The sequence below is a fragment of the Amphiprion ocellaris genome, chromosome 3 (genome assembly GCF_022539595.1).
Source record: "Amphiprion ocellaris isolate individual 3 ecotype Okinawa chromosome 3, ASM2253959v1, whole genome shotgun sequence".
NCBI lineage: Eukaryota > Metazoa > Chordata > Actinopteri > Pomacentridae > Amphiprion > Amphiprion ocellaris.
Genome location: NC_072768.1, coordinates 6,655,151 through 6,676,774, shown reverse-complemented (window position 1 = coordinate 6,676,774; position 21,624 = coordinate 6,655,151). Strand labels below are relative to the sequence as shown.

Sequence of the window (21,624 nt, the reverse complement as noted above, 5' to 3'; positions counted from 1 at the left end):
TTGTGCATGAGCATTAGATGGATTTGTTGCTGATTTGACTTGTCAGAATTAGGAAAATAACAGTGCAGACTCATCTGACATGAACAAAGAAAGTATTTTCTCCCTGACCAAGGTCACACAAGGAGAAACTACAGCTGGATTCCGTGTTGTGCAGCAAAATGTGATGTTAAATTCTTCGCTCTCATAGGTCAGTTGTAAGATTGAGTGCTCACGCGTCACTCATGTTCTGCTGTTGTGATTTGGGCTGCAGAGAGCCTTTAGAGACCAGGCAGGAGGCTTGTCTGTTGACACTGCACTGTTTACTCTGACTTCACCTCTCAGCCTCTTGCTGTGTTGGCTGCACTCCTTTACAATCTTTTTTTTCCCTTCCATTTCCTCATCCTGTGCTCCTCTCCTCCTGTTGGACTGATCCCCTTCGCCCACCACCATCCGCACATATCTTGCATCTCTCTGCCTCCCTTCTCTTCCTACTCCAGCTGTGCATCCTGCTCCCTGTCCATTTGTTTCCTCCTCCCTCACATCCCTCCTCAATCAAACTCTTTTTCTCTGCCCCCTTTGTCAAACCCTAGTATACTCATAGCACTCTTTCCATGACTCTTTTGGCAGCCCAGTGTTGAGTTGATTCATGAGCTTGTGTTGGGACAATGTAACCAGCCTTTGTTTGTGGCCCACTACCAGCTCCCTGGAGCAGAGCTTTTTACTGCAGCACAATGGCCTTTTGTTGTGTGATCGTGCAGCTTAGCCCAACACAGAGGGAGTGAAAACAAATGCTGGAGAAGCACACACACACACACACACACACACACCAGTGTACATTATACACAAATCAATGAGTGAGCTTGAGAGAGAAAATGACTGGAGACAGCCAGTATTACAGGGCTGCAATTAGAAGGCTCACTACTGATCTCAGTTAAGACGTTATCATGCTGCAGCACCTTTCTGTGCAAATATGGCATGGACGTGAAAAAGGCAGGATTTGGACATGCAGAGGCAATTTAAAGCACTATTAAAATGTTTAACAAGAAAACAGCATAAACACAAAATATACAAAATATAAGGTCCAGACAAGTTTAAAGCAGGACCTATATTACCTGAAAGTGGCACAATGATTAAAAATGGTGGGAAATGAAACATTCTTTAGCTTAGTTGTAAAATTATGGCTACAGTTGGGTCATATCTAAATTCCAAAAGAGCAGACTATTCACTATGTTCAGCTTTAACTCTGGACACCACTGACTGACCAGTCCCTGCAGATCTGAGAAGCCTTCTGTGCTTGTGCTCACTAAACATATCTCTGATATATTTTGGGCCCTGACCATTGAGAGACTTGTAGAGAATAAGTAGGGCCTTTATTTCAATTCCATATTTAACTAAAAGCCAGTGAAAAAGATCTAAGAATTGGAGTGATGTGTTTTCTTTCCTTAGTGCTTTTCAGTTTTGCAGCAGCAGTGTGTTGGATATGTGACAAATGTCTAATGGTCTTGTTGGGGAGGCCAGTAAGGAGTGCATTATAGTAGTTCATCCTACGAGAAATACAAGCATGAGTGAGCTTTTTGAAGTCTTTCTTGGACATAAACTTTCTCTTTATTGTTATGTTTTTAAGATGCCAGCATGATGACTTAGAAGAGGCTAACGCTGTAACGCTGACAACTTTGTAAAGGTCTGAGATCAGTCAGCATTCAGCAAACAATACTTGCCCACATGCATGCACACACTTACTCACTGGTACCTTAACATTTAAAATTCTGTGCAGCTCTCACTGGTTTTATCACCATGTCCTCTCCATTTAAGCCTGCAAGAGATAAAAACAACCAGGTGCAATGCTCTGGACTTGGCTGTGATCTGGCAATGTATTTGAGTTAGACCTGTTTGATTGCAAAATAAGTTAAAGAGCAGCTTTTGTCCCAGTACTTAACCAGATGTCTTTTGGTTGGGTTTCGACTGGCCTATTTTGGTGAGTTCAGTCATTGGTTTTTGAGAAAGACCAGTGTGTGTGGTGTGTGTATTAACAACAGACTATTATTCTGACCACCCTAGCTTTTTATAGGTCCCAGACTGGGCTGTGGAAGCCACATGCCCCTCTACCACCTTACCACCTGACACCCCACACCCTGAAAGTGGCTTTTGGCAACCCCCTGCTGCCGATGCCCCCACCTTCCGACAAAAAGCAACAATCCCTTTTCCCCTGTCTAACCAGAATGGTAGGGTAGACCACTGATCATATAGAATGGCACAGTCTGACAGAACTCCTCCCTCACTTGATTTCTCTTCGTCCTTCTTACTCTTTCTCTTTCTCAGGGGCTGACCCACATCTGGAACTCTTTAAGTCAGAAATGACTTCTACGGCTCCAATAACAAAACTGAAAACTCCCTCCCTCCCTCCTCTCCTCTTGCCCTCTCATGCTCGGTCTCACTTTTGGCTCTCTCTCTTTTTTTCTAACTTTGCCATTGCATTCACGTCCACTTCATCTTTATCTGTTTATTTCTTCTGGTCTACAGGGAGTGCATTAGAGGAACCCAGTTGTGATGTGCCAGGATCTTATTCATTATTCGTGCACACACTGGCACGAGCACACTCACGTGCACACAGACCCTGAAACCAATTTAGTCTGCATGTGTTCAAATGGCTCCACAGCACTGGTTGAACTCTATGCACAATACCACTATACAGAGGAATCCATTTGCCATTCATTTCTCCTCACAAGGAAATAGCATGAGTGAGCTCTTCCTGGTATAATTTGTATTGATAGTACTGTAGGGCATTTTAAAGTGCAGAGTAGTAGCTTTTCTAATGGACAGTGGAAGTGGCTATGAAATCATTGATCTTTATGACTGGCATACAGATGCCTGTTAAACTTTGGTCTGGCTGTCAGGACAGTTTTCCAAGTGTAACTTCATTCAAGTATTCAGGGGACTAATTTTACTGTTCTCAGACGTTGTAGTTGTTTGCCGCATGCTGTTGTAGCAGTAGCCCATTAGTTGGATATCCAAACCAATGTTCCCTGTAATTTTTGATGAGTCTGAGCAAACACACAAACTCCCTGAGCGTCCCTTGGACCACTGTGAGCAACATCAGACGTGTGCACTGTGGTCACACCAGCATCACATCCATTCAAGTTACATGGTTCATTAAAAGAATCAAATTACAGCATTTACATTTCTGTTAAAACACTTTGTCAACGGGAGCCAGTTGAAGGCTGCAGTGATTTTAGTGACACTACAATGTATAAGAGTGAAGTTATTGAATATTTGTCTCTCTTTACTGTTGCAGCGGTTTTGCAAATTGCAGACGGACCCTGTTCACTCCATAGACACCAATGTTATTCCTGTAGCTTGAAAGACAGCTACTTTTGATAAAACTGGGCTTGTAGCACATTGTCTGCCTTGCAACAATGGGAAAGAGGCACCGTTTATGTTTTGACAACCTATATCTAATGAGTTATTGATGCTGGAAGTCCCAATCTCTGAATATCTTTCCAACTTTACTGAACTTGGGGCCACTACCACCTAAGGAGTGATATATTTAATTTTGAAAAAATCATTTAGCCATACTTAACGCTTTAAGTGCTTTATTAACATGGAACTAAAAATTTTGTATTGTTTTATTGTCACAGGTTCTGTCTGAAAAGAGGTGGCATCATTTTAAACAGTGAAATCAAACTAATAAAATGTAATGACCAACCAGTGAGCAATACTGGATTCTGCAAGAACATAAACAACTTTTTTAAAAAATCTTATCTTAACACAGTTAATGTATTAACTTATTTTTGTGTGTATGCATGTATTTATTGATTTATTTAGTACTGTTAACATATCAGAGTTCTGAGTGAATTTTTCTTAAGATAGACAAAGGCCATTTATTGATTACATATAGGCTGTTAAATGTTTATTAAAAACTAAAAAGCATTTTAAAAAAAACAAAAAACAACTGAAGCATTTATTGAGTCACTAAAATACTGTAGAGTACAGACCACATCAGCATGATTATAAGCATCCTCTGGTAAATTAACAACCAGATACTGATGTCTCTCACCATATGGACTTCAGGAGATGATTAGATGATGATAAACTGTGACCTACTGGTTGGGTTCTCTCTGTTCTCATGTTTCTTACATGTTTGTCCCCTGACAGCCGGGTCCTAATGTTTTTTGAGCAACACACCATACTATGACGTTTTTACAATGATGGTTCTACTATGGAACCAGTTTGACATATTCAGGTGTTCTTTGTGTGAAAACTCTGAGATTTCAGGTATCAGAAGGTGGTTTTCAACTTTCTTTGTTAACTTTCTGCTTCAACTTTAAACTAAATTTCCTTCACTAACCCAGCCCTCTGGACTTCCAGGAAGCTGTGTTCCTATTGGCTGTCCAGGTGGCTGCTTGGCATTATCAGGAACACCTGAGCAGCTCAGTGTCTTCCTGCTTTATTTAGCTGCAGACAAACATTTCCTCTGCTTCTCTTCACCACTGAACTGGGTTTGACTCTGTTGCTTAAGTTTGTTCTTTAGGCGTTGGCTTGCAGCTTCCAGCAGTAAAATCATCTTTAATGTGTTTCTTGGTGTGTTTTAGGGCTTTGTACTTGATAGTTGTCTTGGTAAATGAGGTTCTTTAGCCACAGTTAGCACATGGTGCTAATGTCTGCAGTGATTAGTGGATTTGGTGCAGGTGAGTTGTGTCTTTATCTTGGCTGTAGTGAGTCTTCAGAGGTTTTTGGTCAGACACATTCTGTATTCTTGTGAACCAACGTTGGTTGTCCAGAAGGTAAGAGTTCCTGTCCTGATTCTCTGTTCTCAGAGGTTCTCTGGTAGGCTGCAGGAGACTTTAGCGTTTGGGTTGTGCTAGTTTGGTTTTTGTATGGTTTCATTTGGACGACTATCTTGAGGCTCCTCCATGTGGTTTAGTGAGGTTTTCTGGAACAGTTCTACAAAGCAACCTGCAGCAGAAGAGCCTTTGAGAGTTTTTAGGAAGTTCTGGAGACCAGACTTTAGAGCAGCAGAAACATTTGTCAGCAGTTTGAGCAGGAGAAGGTGAGCTTCAGAGTAGAAATGAGATGGAAACCTTCTTGACCCGTGTGGTGAGGTCTTGTACGAAGAGTTTGAGCAGGTTGTGAAGAGTCTGTAGTTCTTTGGTCTGAAAGCACAAGAAGAGTCGACTCATTAAAGGAGAAAACAGGAGATATTGTTGGTTCTTCTGTTGCACTGCAGTTTCCTTAGACTGAATATCAAGTTTATATTTTAAATGATTTCCCATGTGAGTCCAAGAAGACTTCAATAAACTCCCTCCATCCCCTGGACACAACATATTTTATTACCATGTTAAATCTTTTTTTTTTTTTTTTTTTTTTGAGTTTTAATCATAGTTTTAGCATAGTTTTTTTCTCTTTGCTTGTTTAGTTTTGTCATCTGTGTAAAAGGTGCGAAACAAATAAAGTTGAATTGATAAACTGAATAATTGACTAACTCATGATTGTGACAACAGACGTATTTTCATTGTGATTTAAGGGTTTGTTTCATTTTTAAGGTTGGGGTTAAAATCTTGACAGAAAAAAAAAGATTAAAGAAATAAACTACATAAGAAAAAGCAATTAAATCAAAGGGAAAAAATAATACAATAGAACTTTTAAAAAATTTTATTATTAAAAAGATTTAAGAAAGTTAAGATGTAATTTTCTAATTAAACATTTAATTTTTTAATTAAATGTTTTGTCTTTTTAAAGGTTTAATAATCTAATTAAATGTTTTGCATTTTTTAAAATGTTTAATATTCTTCTTGTTTAATTGTATTTTTTAAATGTTTAATTATGGAAAATATTTTATCTGTAATTTTTAATATTTGTATTTTAAAAATTTTGTTTAATTTCATAATGACATATATTGTACCTTGTTGAATTATCTCATTCAATATTTTGTCTGTTTAATAGAGTTAAACATTAAATACAATTATATATACATATACCACTTTTTAATGTTGAGTTTTCTTTTTAAATGCTTCATTATATTTTCTGTTTAATTCCTATTTGAAGTTTTATTGTCTTTAAGATGTAATTTTCTAATTAAACATTTAATTTTTTAATTAAATGTTTTGTCTTTTTAAAGGTTTAATAATCTAATTAAATGTTTTGCATTTTTTAAAATGTTTGATGTTCTTCTTGTTTAATTGTATTTTTTAAATGTTTAATTGTGGAAAATATCTTATCTGTAATTTTGAATATCTGTATTTTAAAAATTTTGTTTAATTTCATAATGACATGTATTGTATCTTGTTGAATCATCCCATTCAATATTTTGTCTGTTTAATAGAGTTAAACATTAAATTACATAAAATTCTATTAAACAGACAAAAATATTGAATGGGATGATTCAACAAGATACAATACATGTCATTATGAAATTAAACAAAATTTTTAAAATACAGATATTCAAAATTACAGATAAGATATTTTCCACAATTAAACATTTAAAAAATACAATTAAACAAGAAGAACATCAAACATTTTAAAAAATGCAAAACATTTAATTAGATTATTAAACCTTTAAAAAGACAAAACATCGGTGTCCGTATAGCTCAACGGGTTAAGCGGGTGACCCATGTACATGGGCTGGTCCCCAACGTAGCGGCCCGGGTTCGATTCTTGCTCATGGCCCTTAGCTGCATGTCTTCCCCCCACTTTTCTCCCCCGTTTCTTGTCTGTCTCTCACTACGCCTATCCAACAAAAAGCTGAAAAAGGCCAAAAAAAAGAGAAAAAGGCGAAACATTTAATTAAAAAATTAAATGTTTAATTAGAAAATTACATCTTGAAGACAATAAAACTTCAAATAGGAATTAAACAGAAAATACAATGAAGCATTTAAAAAGAAAATTAAACATTAAAAGATGGTAAAACATTTAAAAAGAAAAACCTTAAAGATTTAATCGAAACATTAAATATTGGGAAAGAAAAAGAAACTCAAACAAGCCGATAAAACATTTGAAAAAACAACTAAACATTAAAAAGACAAAACATTTGGAAATCAAATCAGACATTGGAAAGAATAAAAGGTGAGAAAAGAGCAAAACTAAACATTTAAGAAGAATCAAACTAAAGACAAAACCTTTGAAAAGACACCAGTTAGACTTTAGAAGATCAAATTAAACAGAAGAGACAATAAAACGATCAAAAAGAGCAAAAACAGATAAAGGCTTAAAGCGTTTTCTAGTCTGAAATGAAAACATCAAGTTGTTTCTTCAAACATTTCCTCTTTCTATGTTCTTGGTTTGATTGTGGATGGATTTACTAAGAACTCATTTCAGAAAACTGCTTTCCAGATAAAGTCTACTAGTAGTTAAAGGCATTGATGAAACTAATGTTACCTTCTGATCTCCACAAACTTTACTGTTCAGTGAAGAGAATCAAAGTTTGTTGAGGATTTCTGAAAAACCCACAGGTGAAGGTCTGAGAAGAACTCAGATGGATGGTGTAAATGTGAAATCAAGACTCATGGTCACAAGTTTTAAGGCTTCTGTTAACCAGAAAGTTCAAACTAACAGAGACGTACTGAGAAACTTTTAAGATTTCAGTCCTCAGACTGTGTGAAGGTTCAAACTAACAGAGAACTACTCAGGAACTTAGAAGATATCAGTCCTTGGACTCTCTGAAGGTTCAAACTAACAGAGAACTACTGTGGGACTTAGAAAATTTCAGCCCTCAGACTGTGTGAAAGCTCAGGTCCTGAGGACTCGGGAGGTGTGGAGGCTTTGGAAAGTCTTGGAACTGAGGGTTCAACCCTCCAGCACAAAGGCTGAAGTTCAACCTCCTGAGAAAAATGGTCAAGACGAGACTTCAGTTAAAAAAAAAAAAAAAAACTTGAAAAGGACAAAAAAAATAGATGATAAAAGCGCAAAAAAAGAAGAATTAGTATCTGAGTGAGTAGCTCAGGGGATAAAAAGACAGACTACCAAGTGGAAGGTTGCAGGTTCAAGACCCACCACTGGCATTTTCCTTTGTTTGTCAGGATTTTGATAAAAATTTAAGAAGGGTCTTGAACCAGCAACCTGCAGCTCCACAGGCAAATCCTTAACCCACTGAGCTACAGATCAGATGAAAAGAAGTAATTTTGTCATCCCTTTGTCATCGTAGTTTCCAAGGGAAGAAATGAATTGTTACGTGTTTATTTTATTTACAATTTAGGTTGGATTTTTTTTTTTTAGTGCGCAGCGCAGATTTTCTGTGCGCGGAGACCGTGTCAGCAGTGCGTACACGCGCAGCTTAGAGGGAACAGTGATCCAAACTATTGACTGGAGGATCATTAGTTCTTGAGCATGGCCGGTAACACTATCAGCACCAGTACTGTGGTTGCAAATTGCGGCTCTATGGCTTGAGTGTGCATAACTACTGCAAAAAACTTGGTCAAAGAGAGCATTCATGCTCAGTATAATGTACTAATGTAGATAACTGTAGATCTGGTCTGGTGCTAGCACAAAGCAAAATTCCGTTTTTGTGCTGCAGCTCTTTAAAGGTAGTAAAAAGGCTGCTAGTAATGGCTTTGGGGTGCACTGACAGACCATATGATTTGCTACTCAGTATTTCCCTAAATATGTATTTAGCCCAGAAAGAGGCGTGGGAACAGTGGGCAGAAAGATGCAGGGAGAGCAGCCCAGCACTGTGGTCACACAGATGGGGAAACCAGCACTCTGAAAATACACTCCCTGTTCCACAAATCTGGAGCAGGATCAAATACAGTTTTGGAAAATATATGAGGGCATTAATATTATGGTGAAATAACCCGAAGTCTATGCTTGAGTGTTAGGCATGCTGCAGATTTGCGCAGGTATTAACTAGCCTATATTTTCCTTAAATAACCATACAGATTATTTAGCTTACCCTTGTGAACTCCATGAACAAGCCCATGTTTAAACAGTTAAGAGAATAAGTCACATAACTCCAGTGGATAATAGGAGTTAATCCTTCACAAAACACTACAATTCATCTGTGTGTGTGAGAGTGTTGTGCACGGGTGCATGTACCACCCCGGGCTACACACACACTCAGTGATGATCCATGTCACTGTTTGCACTGACTTCTTGTCTGGTACCAGCTGTAAAAACACTGACCCATTAGAGTTCTGGTGTGCACGTGTTTCACTGTGCTCATCTGTGGGTGCTTACATTTATTTTTGCGGGTAGGGACCATTCTTGGAAAACCATGAGTAATGCTTTTACAGATATGACACCACAAATGATTCGTCTGGCTATTACAAAACCAATAACATAGACTCAGGAACCTCCCATTGATTTCCCATCCTCTGATGCAGGTCATTAAGTTTGTGAAATTAATAACAATCATGTCAAATAAGTATCTTAACGGATTGTGAACTCCCCTGTGTGTAGATGGTCTTTACTTGCTGCTCTCTTTTCTGAAGCTTTACAATCATTATTTTGACCTCTAGCAATGTTCCTCCTATTGCATTACAGCCGTATGAGTCATGCTTCTTAACACTGTTTACAGTAAGGCACTGATATAGAGGAAGAAAAGAGAGATGGGGATGACAGATACTCAAGGGAAAAAGGCCAAATGACATAAATAGAGACACAGAAATAGCGACTGCAAACTTGAAAGCGTTCATGCCTTTGCATCTTGATTTAGTCTCACCAGTCACATTCTTGGACAGCAGTAGTTGAGGCTTTACTCTGGCCACAGAGAACACGAGAGGTCAGATTGATACTGAACTTCTATGGCTTGTTTCCATTGGAATATGCGCAGCAGGTGTGCCACATGCATTACCACAACGTCCTGGCTCTGGCTCTCAGGGGAATCTGTCCTCCGCATTGAGTTGGGGTTGCAGCTTGAGTCGCTAATGAGGGAAGCAGATCGACTGGCTGGAGGATGGTTGGAATCTTGGACCAGATAGCTCAGTGCATTGCCTGAATGGTAGCAATGGTTTATAAAGCAACCACAAGGCATCACATCACCCCAGTATTAAGTCTGGTTTAGAGACTGCACTACCATACACACACACACACATACACACACACCTGTGTCTGGCTTAGTTATTATAATGTTGAAGTCTGACTGTCAGGTGTCAAAGGTCAAGAGTTAAAGGTTAATGGTAACCATATTGGCTCTACTAGTGAGTTGGACTTGCTCTATAAGGTACTTTATATGGGATTGATATAGGAATTGTCAATAACGCTTATTCAAATTTGCTACGTATTCACTTTTGATTTTTTTTTTTCACTTTCATAGATGGATAAAAGAGTCTCTGCACACTTTACAGTTTAAAAAAAAAAGTAAAAGTACCCATGGACCCTACACACACACACACACACACACACACACACACACACTGGCGGTAATCTGAATATACAAGAGGGCTGAAGTTAGGGATGAAAAAATAAAGATATTATAACTAGAACCAAATGGAACCCACTATTTGACAAAGAGAAAAGCAGTCAATGATTTGACTTCCCAGTCAGTCCAATCAGGAAAGCACATAGAATACAGCGTGAAGATGTGTTTTCTTGCTAGATTTGAATATCTGAATAGAGCTTTCCTCCCAAATGTGCAGTGGAAGTTTGTTGTGAAGGTCGGGAGCTTGCAGGAAAAGGCTACACTCTGAAATGACTATTATTTGTGAATTCAAAGGACATTTAAATAATATTACAATGTAAAGGGCATGACAAAGGAATCTAGAGAGTAGTAAGTGTGGATACATCGGAAGGCCATCAATACCAGTGATCACATTTCTAATTGCTAATAGGCATTAGCTGGCACGCATCAGCTTCTCTGCATGTGTGCTCTGGCAAAACTAAAGCCTGCCATGGTAGTCGATACAGAACCATTTTGTGGGTGATTTGGTTGTAATATTTAATTACACACAGGCAGATCAGATGGGTCGACTTGAAGGACGTGGGGAGAGACAGCATGGAAGCCGATCAGGGAGTGTGTAGTTTAAGTGGGAACAGATTTGTGTGACCAGCAAATAGATATAATAACCCCTTGCTGTGTTCACTGGTGAAATCTGTTGGAGTCAAAGTGACTTAGCCAGTTTGGTAAGAGCCAAAGCTCTGCAAGTGAGGAAGAGTTTGTGTCTCTGTGCAGGATTGCTCCAGTGTGGGCATGTTTGTGTGCCAGAGGAAGGGCTGTGATCACTTCAGCCAGCAGTGAAAAAATAAGAAAAAAAGACACAGCTTCTTTTGGATGTTCGTCAGCCAAGTTCGGAAAGTGATGTTTTTTTTTGCTTTTAAGTCTAAACTGTTGTTTTTGTAAACTGACTGAAATAGGGAGCTTTTGTGATGTTTTCAGTGACCTCTTTGTCCGGTAGAGTCAGAGCAGCAGTGTGTGGAGGATGAATGGCAAAGCTTAGATATATTGCACTGGAAAAGCAAACATACTCATTTGTAGACTCACCGCTGTACACACAGGTCTATCCTCTGGAGATTTTCACATTCAGGTTGATACAGCTATCCACTTGCATATGCACTTACACTACAAAACACACAACAGGACATAACAGGTCCAGATAAATTGACTGAAGATTTTACCTGTATCTTACTATTATAATAGTTATCAGTACAAAACATAAAGCAGGGAAATTCATTTTAAGAAACATGTACATATTAATTATTAATTAATATTAAATATTGTGCAAAAGTAGGAAGAGATGAGGAAGAAGATGCCTTTCCTTCAGACTTTGATGATTAATGTTGTGAGTGTACAGAGGGTGGAGTAAGCAAACACATTCAGTGCCCAAAGATGCACTGTTGAGGATTTCAGCTCCAGCTTCTTTGCCATTAAGTGTCTTTCAGTTTGGTTTTAAAGGCACATTTAAATAAACGAGTACAAATAACTGTCCCACTTTTTAAATACCTATTCCTAACAATGACAAATCAGGACAAGCCTCACAGCTCACCTCATACAGGTTGAGCAATAGTTCTTAGTTTGCATGATGTTTGGAAGCAGTTTCTCACTCTCCCCAAACAGCCAGCCAGTTTTCCAGAGAGAGAAGTTGGGCAGAGAGGTTAAAATGAAAGGAGTGAAAAGAAGGCTAAGGGAAAATTAACGACAGCATTCATGACAAGCCTTTTTGTAACTGCGCTAGATTCAGTGGGCGAAGTGCCCATTATGGTACGTTAGCTAAGTTGTGTGCATGTCATAACTAGGCCATCGCAGCCTTTTGACATTTCTTCTGCATGTTTTTACTTTGATGTTGTCTGTCTCTTCCATCTCCGACTGATGATATCTGTACTTTTTTGAAAAGGACTGCAGTGTGTATCGGTGTGTATATATTTAGTTTGTGTGTGTGTGTGTGTGTGTGTGTGTGTGTGTGTGTGTGTGTGTGTGTGTCTGTGCTGGCCTGAGTTTGCTTTCTCTGTCAGCAGGGTTGATTGAGGCCTGACTGAGAGAAAGTTAACAGACATTCAATCAGAGTGATGCGTGGAGACTAGAAGCGTCTAGTTCTGTTTGACTGAACTCAAAGGAAAGCAGCTCTCTTTGTACTGAAAGCACCAAAAGGAGGGAGTTTTGCTCTTTTATTGTCTTGAAAAGTCGATTGCCCAGTGACGGGGATGGATGCAGTGTGATTTAATTTCTGCTGTGAATAGGGGTAGTACTCAGTGTGCTGTTTTTTGTCTTTCCTTTATATCTTACCACCCGCCCCTCTCTCAACTGTCTTGTCTCCCTTTGTCAGACACTGGAATGTGTTTGTTTGCACGTCGAGCCTGCAGCTTCATCAGCAACAACGTGTATGTAAACACTGAGGCTCAGCAGCTTGTTTGAACCACTTTTTTGCCCACATCAGAGGACTCATCACCCCTCCCTCTAGTTGTGCTGATAGCCAGACTGCTGTGGGTTGAAGTCACTGTGATTTGACACTGTCTCTCCTGTTAGACTCTATCATACTTGCTAATCTATTTTCTGACCTTCATGACTCCACACCAGGCTTCTGCGACCTTCTTCTGACTCACTACTTTTTATCTTCTTTCTACTGTTATGGGAGCATATTATCAACCCGCACTGATTACAATCTCTGCTTCTAGTCCTCACCTTTAAAGCTTTACTTACTCATCTCTTATTTTCCTTTGCCCTACCGCATTCACTGTTTACATCCAACTTTCTCTTTGCAAATGCAACTTGTGCATATTGCAGTTGTATTTTTTTCCCCCAACTTTTACTTTTCCATCTGCAATCCTGTAACCAGTGCCATCTCTTAAAAACATCACCTGTTGGGTCAAGGTCATCCAGATAGACGTGGTGATTAAAAGAGCCACAGCGGCGCACACAGCATATTTAGACCAAAACCGTGTACAGTAAGGCTTCCTGGAATTCCCTTGTGGTTAGTGGAGGGAAGGAGCACATTTAGAGGGCCATATGGGGAACACATGTGGGCACAGGAAGACAGACTCTGTCAAGACAGGACACCCTCTGCCGTAGTGTGTAGTCTCTTTCTGTCGATAAGATCTACACAGCACATTCACCACATGCATATGCCTTCCTGTAACCAAAATAAATAGTTCAGATTCTATAGGTAATCAAAAGGAGATGTGTATTAGATAGATGGAAGCGTGACTTTAAGAATCCCCACCATATACTGTGACAAAACAACTAGGTGTGCACAGACATAAAGGCATAGATCATGTTTAAGACAGAGTTGGAACAGTTGTCATCAGATTGGCTGAACCTGTGTTTCTGTGGTAGAATTAAATGAGTCCTCATTGCACATAATCACTATGTATATGTATTTCATTTGAAAATAATGAGGATTATGCTTGGGTTTGTGTCTGTGTTGTGTTTGTACGGCTTGACTGCCCATGCGTATGGCTGCTGTGATAAGAAAAGTCCGAACTAACGTTTTGTTTGTGTTACCGTGTGTCTGTACAGGATATGTCTCTCTGGGCATGATCCCACTAATTTTGGCTACATCTGTGTATAACTGTGTGCATGTGTGGGCCCATGTCCACATAAGTATGTGTTCAACTTGGATTTGGATGTGTTCTGTGAATTAGTAGGCTCTGTCTGTTCAGCCACATCTGCTCTGTGTCTCTCTGGCCTCCCTCTTTCTGTCTCTATCTGCATTGTGTTGGCCATCTGTGTGTCACTGCAGGGTCACAGACAGTGCTGGACATAATACACACCAGCGATAGTTGCCAAGTTTCCTCTCCAGCTTTGATATAATCTGCCTATTGAGCTATAGTTGGGTGAAGGGAGAAGATAGAAGAAGGAATAGCGTGGTATGTGGTGGAATTTCACACTTGATGAAAGGACGCCTTGTTCGGTGGTGTCCAGAGGAATGATTTTTTTTTTAACTTGGGTCAAACAACTAAATACTTGTGATGATGATGCTTCTTTCCAGAAGATGGGTAGCACATTGTTTTCTCAAACTGATTAATTCTGCCTTGTGCCCTGCGTGTCTACACAATGAGTGAATATAAATTGGATTATTAGTATCCTGAGTGATCTTGTACAAGTGGTGTTTCTGTTTATGCATGTGGAGGCTGCAGAGGAAGTCGGTCAGACAGCAGTTAAACAGAGCATGACTTAAGCCCAGCACAGAGCACCCCTCAATGCTTTCCCTGCTTCTCCACTTCTAAGAGCAAAGTATAGCCTCTAAAAAAAACTCTCACATTGCCAACATGTTCATCAGCTCATCAAGCCGGATTCAGTTTTACTCTGTGTAAGCCCAATGGGATTATTAAATATGTTGGGATTAGACATTTATTCCACCCGCATGGACTGTAGACGCAAGTGTGATTAATTTTGGCTCTATAGAACAAGTATTCTCATTATTTTCCATGTGCTTTGCATTAGTTAACAGGCCATACAGTACATATGCTGTACATACATATGTCTACGTGTCAGTGCCCTACCCTTGTGGTGCTTCTGTTAAAAAGTGTTGTAAAAGAACTCTCAAAGGCAGCCTGACAGTAGTTAAATATATAATGTAAGATCCAGGCAAGCACTCGCTCTGACAGAGGTCAAAAAGAAGGAAATTGTGGAGCTGGATAGGTCAACACAACTTTCTTCCATTGAGCAAATACACTAACAATTAAATGCTTTGTCTATAGTTAATTGTCAGCTTTTGGCAGGAAACACCTCCACCAGTGCAGCCTTCTACTAAAAGAGCCTTTCAGCAGTCCATTCAGGTGTTAAGAAGGGGCGTGTGTGTCTGCATGGTGGAGATGAAGGAGGCAGATGTGTTAGGAGTTTAAGGTGTTCAGTGGGGAGGGAGTCAGCCTGAGGGTCAGCGAGTCATAAATAATTCAACATTCGCTCAGCCAGTCAGCTGAGCCTCGGAAAAGTGTGGAGGGTGAGCAGCTTGTACTTATCCTGGTGGTTTTATATAAACATTTAAACAAAGTTGTGTTTTTTTATTACGCTGAGAGGCTTTGTTTTGACGTGAGGTCTGCAGACAGGATCCGAAGTGCAGGCAATCTGATGTCAGGGGAACAATAGAGCTTGTATGTGTGGCAGCTGACTAAGTCGCAAACCCACATGTGAAGACGGAGAGACAGAGGGAGGAGATGTCTTGATTCTTCTCTGTGATTCTGATAACATTGTGGCTCTATCCTGTTGCCTGAATAGACAAAGATAACACACACAAAACTAGCATGCACACTTACTCAGTGAAATCAAAAACACTTGTGATAGAGACACAAATTGATAAGTAGCAATCTGGCAGACAAAGATGGAAAAGACTTTGCGCTATCAGCATGCAGTTGTGTTTTTTTCCCTGATTGGAGGCGTGACAACTAGCACTATAAGCCTCGTTAGGATGTCTGTGATGTCTGTTGTATTTCAAAAAGAGAAAAGTGGAAAGGAAAATAGATTCTTTACATCCATCATGTCTAAATGCATAGCTATCATCTCCAGCCCCCTTGCTGGAAGAGAGGAACTTTGGTTGAGGCCCCTCTTCTTTCCTGACTGTGTGGAAGCCTCCCAAGAGCATCATCTCTCTCTCCTCTCCTGCCCTTTATTCATCCTTCCTCTATCTGTCTCTTTAGCTGCTCCCGGTGTTCTGCACAGAAGTCTTGAAATGCCATCACCATCTCCTGCAGAGAGAGGAAACCAATAACAGTATTTTGCATGTGTGTGAACCCGTGAGTGAGTGAAGAATAGAGATTTTGTATGCAGCCTTGGTTTCAATGCAATTTTACTTGCGACACAATATGGACTTTTACAAGGTTGTTAAGTTAACAGCCTTACCAGCAGAGAAGTGTTAGAAATGTGTTTTAAAATGGTTGATCATGTGCAGATTAGGGCTATCATGGATACCAAAAGCGGCTGGTATGTCTCAATGGCTCAGTGCTAAGAGTGTCACACAGAGAGTAGGGAACAGCAGAAGGCTGAAGCACTGAGCGAAAAAAATCACAGAGCAAAAGATGAACCTGCCTAGTGGCTCTTGGCTCCTGTGCACTTCTGCTCTGAAGACCATAATTACCCTCTGACCAACCCATTTGGTAGCTGGAGATTGGTGAGGTCAGCAGTTAGCTGACTAGCATGGTGAGGTCAAGCATTATTCATGCCTTGGATTGTGAATTTGTGCATATAACTCTCCAGCCAACACTCTGGCTCTTTTCTCGGGCTATCTTTGTCGTGTGTGAGTTCATGCGTATCTGAAAGGTGGTTTCTGTGTCACCGCAGTCTGCAAATTGAATCAAGGAAAGGCTCACCTCCCCTCTGTCTCCTATCTTCCAAACTTTCTTTTTCCCTAATTCTCCTCTCCCTCTTTCTTTTGGCTGCCTCAGTGGTCGCCTCTCTGTCTGTTTTGCCAGGTCCCCTCAGCCACAGCTTTCCTGCATAGAGCCGCTGTTGCATTCAGACTCCTGGGAACTTGCTGCTCAGAGACAATGGCTGGGGAAGGCATCATTATATCTGCACACACCAGGAGGCTCGATTTTAAATATGTGCAGTAATCCTCGGGTATCGAATTGTTGGGAGGATGGCTGCTGGGTTCACTCAGGCTTTCGGCAGGGGACCAAAGAAATCTTTTTATTTTTCTATTTCCTTCTTGAAATGCCATCACTGTCTTCATGCAGAATTGCTTCTCTACAGAGCTTCTCCCCAGCTTGTTCCCATCGTTGTGATGGTCTATGCTATTTTTTTCCCCACATTTCTCTCAAGTGGCAAAAGGTAAAGTGTAGCTAATTATCACCATGCAGCTTTTGAAAGCCCTTCTGAGACTGCAGGGGCTGAAATTGGAGAATGGGAGTTGTCCAAGCGTAGGGAAACAATATGTGTGTGTGTGTGTGTGTGTGTGTGTGTGTCTAGCTCATGGCTGTGGGTAGTCCAAACCCCAACTCTGAACACTTGGCAAGCAGTTGAATGAAATATCCCATGAGCCTCTCCTTCTGTCTGTCTAGCCATTCGTGGTTATGGGGTTTCCCAAGCGGGCAAAGCAGGGGTTTTTGTTTGTCTTGGAAAGAGACGGGAAGTACAAGAAGTAAAGGTTGGAGCAAGAATTTAAAAAAAGGAGAGAAAGTTGAAGCATAGGACAGAAAATATAGATTTTGCCGACTTAAAATCTGTCAGTGAATGTACAAATGCAGGAGGCGGTAGGTGATGAACAAGGGCAGGGCCAGCACACATGCTCAGCCGTCATCATCAAACCCAGACAGACTCTGCAGTGGGAAAAGGAGAATGAAAACAGATTTGTCAGTGTTTGCATAGGAGCTGTTTGAGTGTGTGCAAGAATAGTCCTCATCCCCCCCTAAACTGTCACACACAAACATTCTTCTGAAACACTCACACACCCACGCCTTTTTAAAGTGTCTCTGGCTGCTGGGCAGTCAGGTTTCTCTGGGAAGGGTTGAGGGGTTTGTGTGTTTTAGTGTGTGTGGTCAGGATGTGGGTAGCACCTCTCACTAGTCATGATTTACTAACAATACCCATGGTGGTTAGAGCCTGACACTCAGCACATATTGCAAGTCTGAGTGGGTATACTGTACAACAATCTGGAAACTTTTCCCCGCTCTCGCATTCCCTGGGTTTGCTCACATTGTAACCAAGTCCCATTCAAGAAGTGAGTGTCATTCTTGATGATTTATCATTTGTTTCCTGCCAGACTAAGTTTTATTAATTTCTGTAAAGGACATAGTTGGTAATATACGATGCGGCTTGTAGAGAATTTATTTGTGTGCCAGAGTGTGAGTTTCTGTGTGTATGTGTCAGGAAGGGCTAAAAGTCTGTCAGCTATTATTTAGCCATTGTGGCTTTGGGTAGCATTGTGGGAAAGTAAGTTGAAGAGAAGTGACTGGGTCTTCTGCTACGCTCAGGAAGAAATGCATTCACACACACACACACACACACACACACACACACACACACACACACACACACACACACACACACACACACACACACACACACACACACACACACACACACACACACACATAAATGTAAGAATTGTGCAGCTTCCTAAACACTTAAAAGGAAAATTGCCCTGGCTTTTACATCGCTTGTACTTCTTCAAGTGTACTGTTTGTTAAAGTGCTCTGGTTTTATAGTTAAAAGGAATGCAATGAGGTAGAGGAGAGCAGAGATTGAAAAAAAAAGTGTCTCTCTTGAGGTGATATCTACCCTTGTTTGTGATTGCTTTTTTTCATTTGCTGCATAGAGGAAAGACCTTCAGTGGGTGGTCCACAGACTCCCATGGAACAGGAGCCTCTTATGACCTGCATAACACACCAACACACACACACAAACACACACAAAGAGGCACAATTGTGGACAGACACATTAAAAAGGACTGCAGAGATTAAACCCGTCAGAACGTGTTGAGATGACCTTATAAAGAATTTACATGACACACACTGAGTCAAGCTTGTCTGGAGCACCTGCAGAAGCAACAGCTGGGAACACACACGGCAACAAACATCACCTCTTGTACATATGCACACACACATGCCCACCTCCCACAACTTTGTTTGTGTTGCTGCCGTGTTTGTGGCTGAGGAATGTGTGAGCAGGTGCCCTCTGTAGAGAAGAAGCGGCAAACGTTGATCACCACAGGGTATGTGAGATGTTTGTCATGGAATCACAACACTGTTCAGTTTCTGTTTAAAGCACAAGACTCAGTAGTGATGACTCAAGATGATTTACTGCATGTACGTGCAATTCCCACAAAAGGTCACAGCAAAATGTCTTCTCACCCATGCTGTCGTGCTTTGAAGCTGATGATGGATTTACATAAGATGTGACCGGCTTGCAGTAAGTCAGGACGCTTTGAAGTAATGTATACACTCTGAAATCAAAGTGTTCATCAGGCAGGAATAAATGGAGATTCGCTGCCTTTCATTTCTTTTTATATCCTGAGTTGGACAAAAACAAACTGAAGTTCTGAGAACACATTTATTTTCTGATACACATTTACAGATTGGGAATTTCTTCTCTTTTGTGACTCGTGTTGTGTTTTGTTTATTCATTTCTGTTCATCTGCAATTGTCTCCTTCTCAAACACAAAACGTGCAATCAAATTCAGAAACTGTGACGTTAGAATAGTGATGTTTTCCATAGGAAATGGAAAAAGGAACAAAGGATAACTTAAGGTGCATTTTATGATTTTGAGTGCAGAGAGACAACATAGCTGACCTCTTTACAAGTCTGCTTGTAAACCTTCATCAGAGGTTGCATATGTCTGTTAGTTGTGGGCAGTTCTACACAAAGATTTATTTCCTTTTTTCAGTGTGATACATCTGGGGGTCCTGAGTCCCACTTCTAGCACCATTCTACTACAGGTGTTGTAGTACGTATAATGTAAAGAGATGACACAATGAGACTTTGTTAACTTTTAAGTGTCCCATAGTGCTGACCACCACATGGGCACTTGTTAGCTAATTGACGTAGAAGAAGAGGGTGGCCTGAATTTGTATCTTTGTGTGTCTAAGTGCTGTTTTGTGGATGTGAAGAATTGGGGGTCAAGCGATGGAATGACTGCATAAAGGGATGGTCCTTCTCAGCAGGATTCTATTGAGGTATGGACACTCCCTCTGTTGAGTGTGTGCATGTGAGGGGTGTGTGCGGGGTCAGGGGTGAGCTGTAAACCCCCGTCGGTGTCAGATGGGTCATACAGCCACTTGAATGAGGTGACTGCTCTGGTTAAAGGTGTTTTATTGCCTCCTGCTAAAGAGGTGGACATCTTGACACACCCTGCAGGTCCCTAACACACCCAGGTCATACAGACAGAATATTTAGAGCCGCTGTCTGCTCTTTGCTGTCATCTGCAAGACTGACACATGGCCCTATGATTTGTGCTTTTGATGACATCCCAGCACTTGCCGCATACCATTATTTCATCCTGTGTAGATATGTGTGTGTGTGCAGACTGCACCAGGGACATTTATCAGAACATCGTCATGTGTCTGAAGTTGGGTGGTCCATTGATTTATTTTCAGTATGTGGCTTTTACACATGTTCCATCAGTGGCATTGATTTCTGGCTAATTGTGTGAGGTGCTGTGCCCAGTTTAACCAACCACTGTTGTGACCATTATGTGTCTCCTCCCAGCATTGACCTCTGTCTTCTGTCTTTCACAGTGAGGACAGTTGTTATCAACTATGGCCAGGACAACAGTAGAGTCAGGCAGATGTAAATGGACCAGCCTCACTCATTAGTGCACACAAAGAACTGTGGGCCTTTTGAAAAAAGCTTTGCTCCGTTCACTCTCTGCTGCTGCAAAATGCTGCCGAGTTGTAATGTCCATGATATAATGCACACTCATCCTGTCTATTTGTCTTACCAATGGCAGGACATAATGGGCTAGAATGATTGTGTGGGTTGTTCCTTCTTGATGCAAGCTTAATTGAAATGTGATAGTTGTACGGAGGTTAATGCAGCTCTGTTCTACAAATAGTTTTCTACCTCTGAAAGACAGTATAGCTTCCCTTGTTTATTGAGCTGACTGTGCAGGTTTTAATCACTTAAACGTAGAAGTCTCAGCAAAGTAAATAAGTGCCTTTGCTCAGGTTACATTTACTTGTACTTTGCTTGAGTAGTTATTTCCGTTTTAAACTACTGCAGACTTCTCCAGTCATCAGTTTCAAAGGAAAATAGGGTATTTTTGCTGGATTTGTTTAGCAGTTGTTGTAATCAACTCTAATAGTTGAAGCATTTTTACATGTAAACAGAAAATAAATCCATAAATTTTGATGCTGTTGCACAACTACAATAAAAATGGTGAGCTCCTCTCAGACTAACCTCAATAATAGCATCTTACTCTGTACAACGTGTACTCTTGGTTTTAGTAATTTGTTTTTCTCATAATATTTCAGGATTCTTTTAATATCAAATTTTATAGTCTCTACTTTTACTCATAATAGATTATGTTAAGGTCGTCGTATTGTTAAGTAACTTAAGACAGAATCTGGATAATTATTCTATCACTCTCCGTAGCTGATGCAAGTGCAGCTGTACAACATTTGCATACTTGTGTGAGGAACCAACAATCAAAGGCTGCCCAGATAATGATTTAACTCCTTTTCCATTCAGCTGTGAAACAGAATCCAAAAGAAAGGAGAGCAAGTAGACAAAGGTAGGAAGGACGTGAATGAAAGAGTAAGTCAACCTCCATTCCTAATCATAATCCATCCACCATTGCCCCACCCTTGTTTTTTCCCCCAATTTGACTCAGTGCTCTGCGTCATGATTTTGCT

The 21,624-nt window shown here is 40.4% G+C and overlaps 1 protein-coding gene across 2 annotated transcripts in view; it reads left to right on the top strand.

Moving 5' to 3' along the window:
• The window catches only part of abtb2b (ankyrin repeat and BTB (POZ) domain containing 2b), a 58,601-nt gene that overhangs the window by 1,673 nt on the left and 35,304 nt on the right, over positions 1-21,624 (top strand). The window lies entirely within an intron of this gene.